A 7,018-nucleotide genomic window follows, 5' to 3' on the forward strand; every position below is an offset into this window, starting at 1 on the left:
CTCTGTTGGTGGACTTTCACATTGTTTCAAATTTCTTATTATAGCAACACTGCAGTAAATATCCGTGTGTGTGTGTGTGTGTGTGTGTGTGTGTGTGCGCGTGTATTTTTTTTTTTTGAGATGGAGTCTCGCTCTGTAACCCAGGCTGGAGTGACAGCCTGTATATCTATTTCTTTGGGCACTTGTGGAAATGTTTCTGTGGAATAAATTCTTCCAAATATTAAAAATGTAAATGCTAGGTTGTAGGATATTCACATTTGGAATTTTAATAGATATTACCAAATTACACACTAAAAAGGTTATAGTAATTTATACTCCCATGAAAGAGGCATGAAAATGCCTTTTCTTTTTTTTCACAGCTTTACCAATATAATTTACTCAGAGTCTCTGAAATATCTGTTGAGCTAATTGGCAAAAACAGTATCTTAGTTTTTAGGCAGGGCACAGTGGCTCACGCCTGTAATCCTAGCATTTTGGGAGGCTGAGGTGGGCGGATTACCTGCTGTCAGGAGTTCGAGACCAGCCTGACCAACATGGTGAAACCCCGCCTCTACTAAAGGTACAAAAAAATTAGCCAGACATGGTGGCATGTGCCTGTAATCCCAGCCACTCAGGAGGCTGAGGCAGGAGAATCGCTTGAACCCGGGAGGCGAAGGTTGCACCACTGCACTCCAGCCTGGGTAACAGAAAAAGAAAATGAGACTCTGTCTCAAAACAAAACAAAACAAAACAAAACACCACAATATCTTAGTTTTTAAAACATTGCATTTCTCTAATTACTATAGTATTTGAATCTCTATTGATTGTACATATTTTGCGGATACATACAAATCTATTTTCACCTTACCTATCCTTTTCCCTTTTGACTGAGCTATTAGTCTTTTACTTATTGATTTGAAGATGTATATCTATCTACAAATATAAGTATATACCCACAGATACATTTTTACACATTTTTTGTTTTTTTGAGATGGAGTCTCGTTCTGTTGCCCAGGCTGGAGTGCAGTGGCACCATCTTGGCTCACTGAAACCTCTGCCTCCCAGGTTCAAGTGATTCTCTTGCCTCAGCCTCTGGAGTAGCTGGGACTACAGGCTCATGCCACCATGCCTGGCTAATTTTTTGTATTTTAGTATAGACAGGGTCTCACCGTGTTGCCCAGGCTGGTCTCGAACTCCTGAGCTCAGGCAATCTGCCCGCCTCCACCTCCCAAAGTGCTAGGATTACATGCATGAGCCACCATGCCTAGCCTACCCGTTGTACTTATTGATAACTTTTCGTGGTAGAGTCAAGGGTGGGAGAAGAGCGGAGCATGTGAGCAGCACAGCGGCCTTCTCTCCTCTCCTCACCTCGCTCTGGTGGCCTACCTTTACCTGTCCACCTGCTCAGTGCCCAGAACACCTTCCACCATGACCACCTCAGCAAGTTCCCACTTAAACAAAGGCATCAAGCAGGTGTACATGGCCCTCTGCCTCAGGATGAGAAAGTCCAGGTTATGTATTTCTGGAACAATGGTTCTGGGGAAGGACTGCACTGCAAGACCCGGACCCTGGACATGAGCCCAAGTGTGTGGAAGAGTGGCCTGAGTGGAATTCTGATACCTCTAGTACTTTACAGTCTGAAGGCTCCAACAGTGACATGTATCTCGTGCCTGCTGCCATGTTTCGGAACCCCTTCCGTAAGGACCCTAACAAGTTGGTGTTGTGTGTGAAGTTTTCAAGTACGATCGAAAGCCAGCAGAGACCAATTTGAGGCACACCTGTAAACGGATAATGGACATGGTGAGCAACCAGCACTCCTGGTTTGGCATGGAACAGGAATATGCCCTCATGGGAACAGACGGGCACTCCTTTGGTTGGCCTTCCAACCGCTTCCCAGGGCCCCAGCGTCCATATAACTGCGGTGTCGGAGCAGACAGAGCCTATGGCAGGAACATCATGGAGGCCCATTACCGGGCCTGCTTGTATGCTGGAGTCAAGATACAAGCAGGGACGAATACCAAGGTCATGCCTGCCCAGTGGGAATTTCCAATTGGACCCTGTGAAGGAATCAGCATGGGAGATCATCTCTGGGTGGCCTGTTTCATCTTGCATCGTGTATGTGAAGACTCTGGAGTGATGGCAATCTTTGATCCTAAGCCCATTCCTGGAAACTGGAATGGTTCAGGCTGCCATACTGACTTTAGCACCAAGGCCATGTGGGAGAAGAATGGTCTGAAGTACATTGAGGAGGCCATCGAGAAACTAAGCAAGCAGCACCAGTACCACAGCCACACCTATGGTCCCAAGGGAGGCCTGGACAATGCCTGAAGCCTAACTAGATCCCATCAAACCTCCAACATCAGTGACTTTTCTGCTGGTGTAGCCAATCGTAGCGCCAGCATACGCATTCCTCAGACTGTAGGGCAGGAGAAGAAGGGTCACTTTGAAGACTGTCGCCCCTCTGCCAACTGCATTCCCTTTTCTGAATTCAGAAGCCCTCATCTGAATGTGTCTTCTCAATGAAACCAGCAATGAGCCCTTCCAGTACAAAAACTAAGTGAACTAGACCTCCCGCTGTGAGCCCCTCCTGGTTCTTTATCCCACTCCCAACTCTTCCCCCCTACCGGTTGTCCCAATTGTAACTTGAAGGGTGGAATATCAAGGTTTTTTTTGTTTGTTTGTTTGTTGGTTTTTTAAATTCTTGTGCCCAGTTAATCTTGCTTTCTTTGTTTGGCTGGGATAGGGGGTCAAGTTATTAATTTCTTCACATCTACCCTCCTTTTTTGCCCTATCACTGAAGCTTTTTAGTGCATTAGTGGGGAAGAGGGAGGGGAAACATAACCACTGCTTCCATTTAGTGGGGTGCACCTCTCCAATAGGCATAGGTACCCGGACAGAGCATGTTTGCAGTAGGTGGACTTTTCTTTGAAGTAGCTGAAAGGGGAAGACCTGGGTTACTCTGGTTAGGTTAGGACTTGCCCTCATGGCGGAAACTTTTCTTTTTTTTTTTCTGAGATGGAGTTCCACTCTTGTCACCCAGGCTGTAGTGCAATGGCGCGATCTCGGCTCACCGCAACCTCCGCCTCCTGGGTTCAAGCAATTCTCCTGCCTCAGCCTCCCGAGTAGCTGGGACTACAGGCGCGTGCCACCATGCCCAGCTAATTTTTGTATTTTTAGTAGAGACGGGGTTTCACCATGTTGACCAGGATGGCCTCCATCTCTTGACCTCGTGATCCACCCGCCTCGGCCTCCCAAAGTGCTGGGATTACAGGCGTGAGCCACCGCGCCCGGCCTGAGGAAACTTTTCTTAAGAGGTTATAACCAACTTTTCTATTAAAAGTGGGAATTAGGAGAGAAGGTAAGGGTTGGGAATCAGGGAGAATGGCCTTTGTCTCTTGCTTGTGGGACTAGCCTGGCATGGGACTAAATGCCCTGCTCTGAATACAAAGCTCAGTATCAGCTGATGGATATCCCTACCTTGAAAGAAGAAAAGGTTCTTATTGCTTGGTCCTTGATTTATCACAGAAAGCAAAATAGTATTTTTATATTTAAATGTAAAGACAAAAAAAAAAAATATATATATATATAGTTTTATAGATTACGTGTGTTTTGCTAAAGGAAAACACATCCAGGTCACGGGGCACCAAATTTGAGACAAATAGTCTGGATTAGATGTCAAGTATCTCCTTCTGAGTAAGGAATGAGGGAAGTAGTTCTTAGAAGGATGGTGATCTGAGGTTAGGCCTTCATAACACTTTAGGGTTTCTGCCCTGCCCACCCTCTGGAGAAGGTGGACACTGGTTAATTAACAGGTGACATGTTACTAGCAGTCACTTGATCTCCGTGGCTTTGGTTTAAAAGACAGACACTTGTCTATATGGGCTAAGAGATAAGAGTTGTCTGGTCAACTTGAGCATATTACTGACAGAGGAGGTATTGGGGTTATTTTCTGGTAGGAATAGCATGTTACTAAAGCAGGCCTTTTGATATTAAATTTTTTAAAAAGCAACATTTATATGTTTAGATTTTAATCAAATTTGTAAAGTTTCTAGGTAATTTTTACAGAATTCCTTGTTTGCTTCAACTGTCTCCTATCTCTACTCTTGGAGGAGATGGGGACAACACTAAACATTTGTAATTTTGTAACCTTATGTCTTTTCTCCCAGTGTGAAATATTCCGTTTACTTGTTAAGACTGCTAAGGAATTATTTTTTTTCTTTTAGAATAAGAAACAAACCCTACCTTTATTCCTTCATTTTCCCTGCCATTTTCTGGTTCTTGTGTTGACTGTGGGAGGCCAGCTGTGGTTTTCTTTTGCCATGAGGACTTCTAATTGCCATGTTTAAAGTCAAATAACTCCTTATTATAAACAAACTGTGTAACTGCCCAGAGCAGCACGTATAAATCAGTCTAACATAAAAGAATAACTTTTTGTGGTATATGTAGTTCCCAGTGCTATCCTCTGCGACTCCAACTTTTTCACTTTGAATCTGCTATCAACGTCAGCTTCCAGAATTAAACCTCTATTCTCAGTCCAATAACTTCTGGCTTCATTTATTTCCCAGACCAGTCTCATCCTGTTCCAGCGACTTATAAACTAGGTTTCTTTTGCAATTTTTTTTTTTTTTTTTGAGACAGAGTCTTGCTTTGTCACCAGGTGCCAGGCGGGAGTGCAGTGGCGCGATCTCGGCTCACTGCAACCTCTGCCTCCCGGATTCAAGCAATTCTCCTGCCTCAGCCTCCCGAGTAACTGGGACTATAGGCACGCACCGCTGTGCCCAGCTAATTTTTGTATTTTTTCAGTAGAGACAGGGTTTCACCACGTTGGCCAGGATGGTCTCGATCTCTTGACCTCGTGATTTGCCCACCTCGGCCTCCCAAAGTGCTGGGATTACAGGCGTGAGCCACCGCGCCCGGCCAGTTTCTTTTGCAATTCTAGAATCTTCCATCTTCAAGATATTGATCTGTCCATCAGCTCTCCAATTGTGGGTAAACTGTTCACTTTGTTTCCTCAGGTTTCTGAGTACTGACAGAAATAACAATGCTCCATAGTTTCATGAAAATTTATGCTTTCTAACTTTAGGTCTGCAGAACATTTGGTGATTTTTTGTTGTTGTTGTTTCCTTTTTCTACTCCGGTGGCTGATTATTCACAGTCATTTGCTTCATACCTAGTTGACTTCCCAACCAATTGCCTACAGCTGTGCAGCTACATCCAACCCCATTTCTACCTTGTATTCCCAGCAGAAGTTTCATCTGTTACTTTTCTTTGAGAATCAAAGTCATCACACACAAATTCCCTTTCCTCCACTTCAAAATGTCTACACGTTTTTCGAAAAAGGGTGCCTTGGTTTTCTGAGAACGCTTTCACATGCTGCCCTGACCCGATCTCCTTCTCTCCCCTAGGACCAGTCTTGTTTTCTCAGACATATATATTTCTTGCTTTTAAAAATTTTTTTATTTATTTTTATTTATTTTTTATTTTTTGAGACAGAGTCTTGCTGTGTCACTCAGGCTGGAATACAATGGCGTGACCTGGGCTCACTGCAACTTCCAACTCCCAGGCTCAAGCAATTCTCATGCCGCAGCCTCCCAAGTTAGTGGGATTACAGGCGTGTGACACCACACCTGGCTAGTTTTTGTATTTTTAGTAGAGACTGGGGTTTCGCCATGTTGGGGAGGCTGCTCTCCAATTCCTGACCTCAGGTGATTCACCCATCTTGGCCTCCCAAAGTGCTGGGATTACAGGCGTGAGCCACCGTGCCTGACCTTATTTTGCATTCTTAATTTGCTCCTTTCCATAAGCTCAGTCTATAGACATATTTTACTAAGTTTTCACCTCTAGCCTAACCCATACTTCAGCTACCATTTAATTATTTTTCTCTCCACCGCCATGTTTCTTGAAAAAGTAATCTGTGCTAACTAGCTGTGTCTACTTAAGTTTCTGTTCACTCCTCACCCAATTGCAATCTGGCTTCCATTCCTTACGTGTGCTCATCCATCCTCCTCTTCCTTAACATCTCTGAATACATGATGCTGTTGCCCAAACGATTTTATCTTGAAGCTTCTTTGGCTTCCATTCCCCTATTCTTTCCAGATTGTCGCTTAATCGGAAACAGGCATTTCTTGAGGCATTCTTTGTGTACTTTTTCTCTTCTCTTTTAACTTTGGTCCTGTCATTCTTTGTTACCGCAAAGTCTCTTGCAGTTGATGCAGAAGTTCAGGGTTAGTTCCCACCACTTTTTCGGGCAGGTGCCCTGTGATTACATATGCTTAATAAGCATTTTTACCTGGCTAGTCCACCAACCAATCCTACAACCAAACTTCAGCTGAACAAATCTGGACTTGCACATTGCTCCTGTCTTTGTTCCTGATGTCCAAAAGACTTCTTTGACACCCCAGCTTCCTTTTATTCCATATTCAATTAAATAGCAGGCCCTGTCAATTATTCTATTACAACAGTATTTGCGACAATTGTCTTCTTTTCAGTTTCATTGACATTTGTCAAGTCCTTGGAATTTCTCCCCTGGATTAATTATATAGTAGCTACTTACCTAAGTGGATTTCCCAGTTCCAGTTCTTTCCCTTCCCCACAATAACCTGGATCAGTGTTTCTTAAAATTTTAACCTCCAAGGCTGGGTGCAGTGGCTCACGCCTGTAATCCCAACACTTTGGGAGGAGGAGGCGGCGGATCACCTGAGGTCAGGAGTTTGAGACCAGCCTGGCCAACATGGTGAAACTCCGTCTCCACTAAAAATACAAAAATTAGCTGAGCGTGGTGGTGGGCATCTGTAAGCCCAGCCACTCAGGAGGCTGAGGCAGGAAAATCACTTGAACATGGGAGGCGGAGGTTGCAATGAGCCAAGATCACGTGATTGCACTCCAGTTTGGACAACAAGAGCAAAACTCCATCTCAAAAAAAAAAGTATTAGCCGGGCGCGGTGGCTCACGCCTGTAATCCCAGCACTTTGGGAGGCTGAGGCGGGTGGATCACGAGGTCAAGAGATCGAGACCATCCTGGTCAACATGGTGAAACCCC

General features: G+C 44.5%; 1 pseudogene across 1 annotated transcript; it reads left to right on the forward strand.

Annotated features, from left to right (window-relative positions):
• Positions 1-1,288: 1,288 nt before the first annotated feature.
• On the forward strand, positions 1,289-2,657 carry LOC108316462 (annotated as a pseudogene). Its single transcript, XR_001830341.2, has one exon. The product of XR_001830341.2 is annotated as a glutamine synthetase-like (transcript).
• Positions 2,658-7,018: the final 4,361 nt, after the last annotated feature.

Source organism: Cebus imitator, unplaced genomic scaffold, assembly GCF_001604975.1.
Source record: "Cebus imitator isolate Cc_AM_T3 unplaced genomic scaffold, Cebus_imitator-1.0 Scaffold188, whole genome shotgun sequence".
Lineage (NCBI taxonomy): Eukaryota > Metazoa > Chordata > Mammalia > Primates > Cebidae > Cebus > Cebus imitator.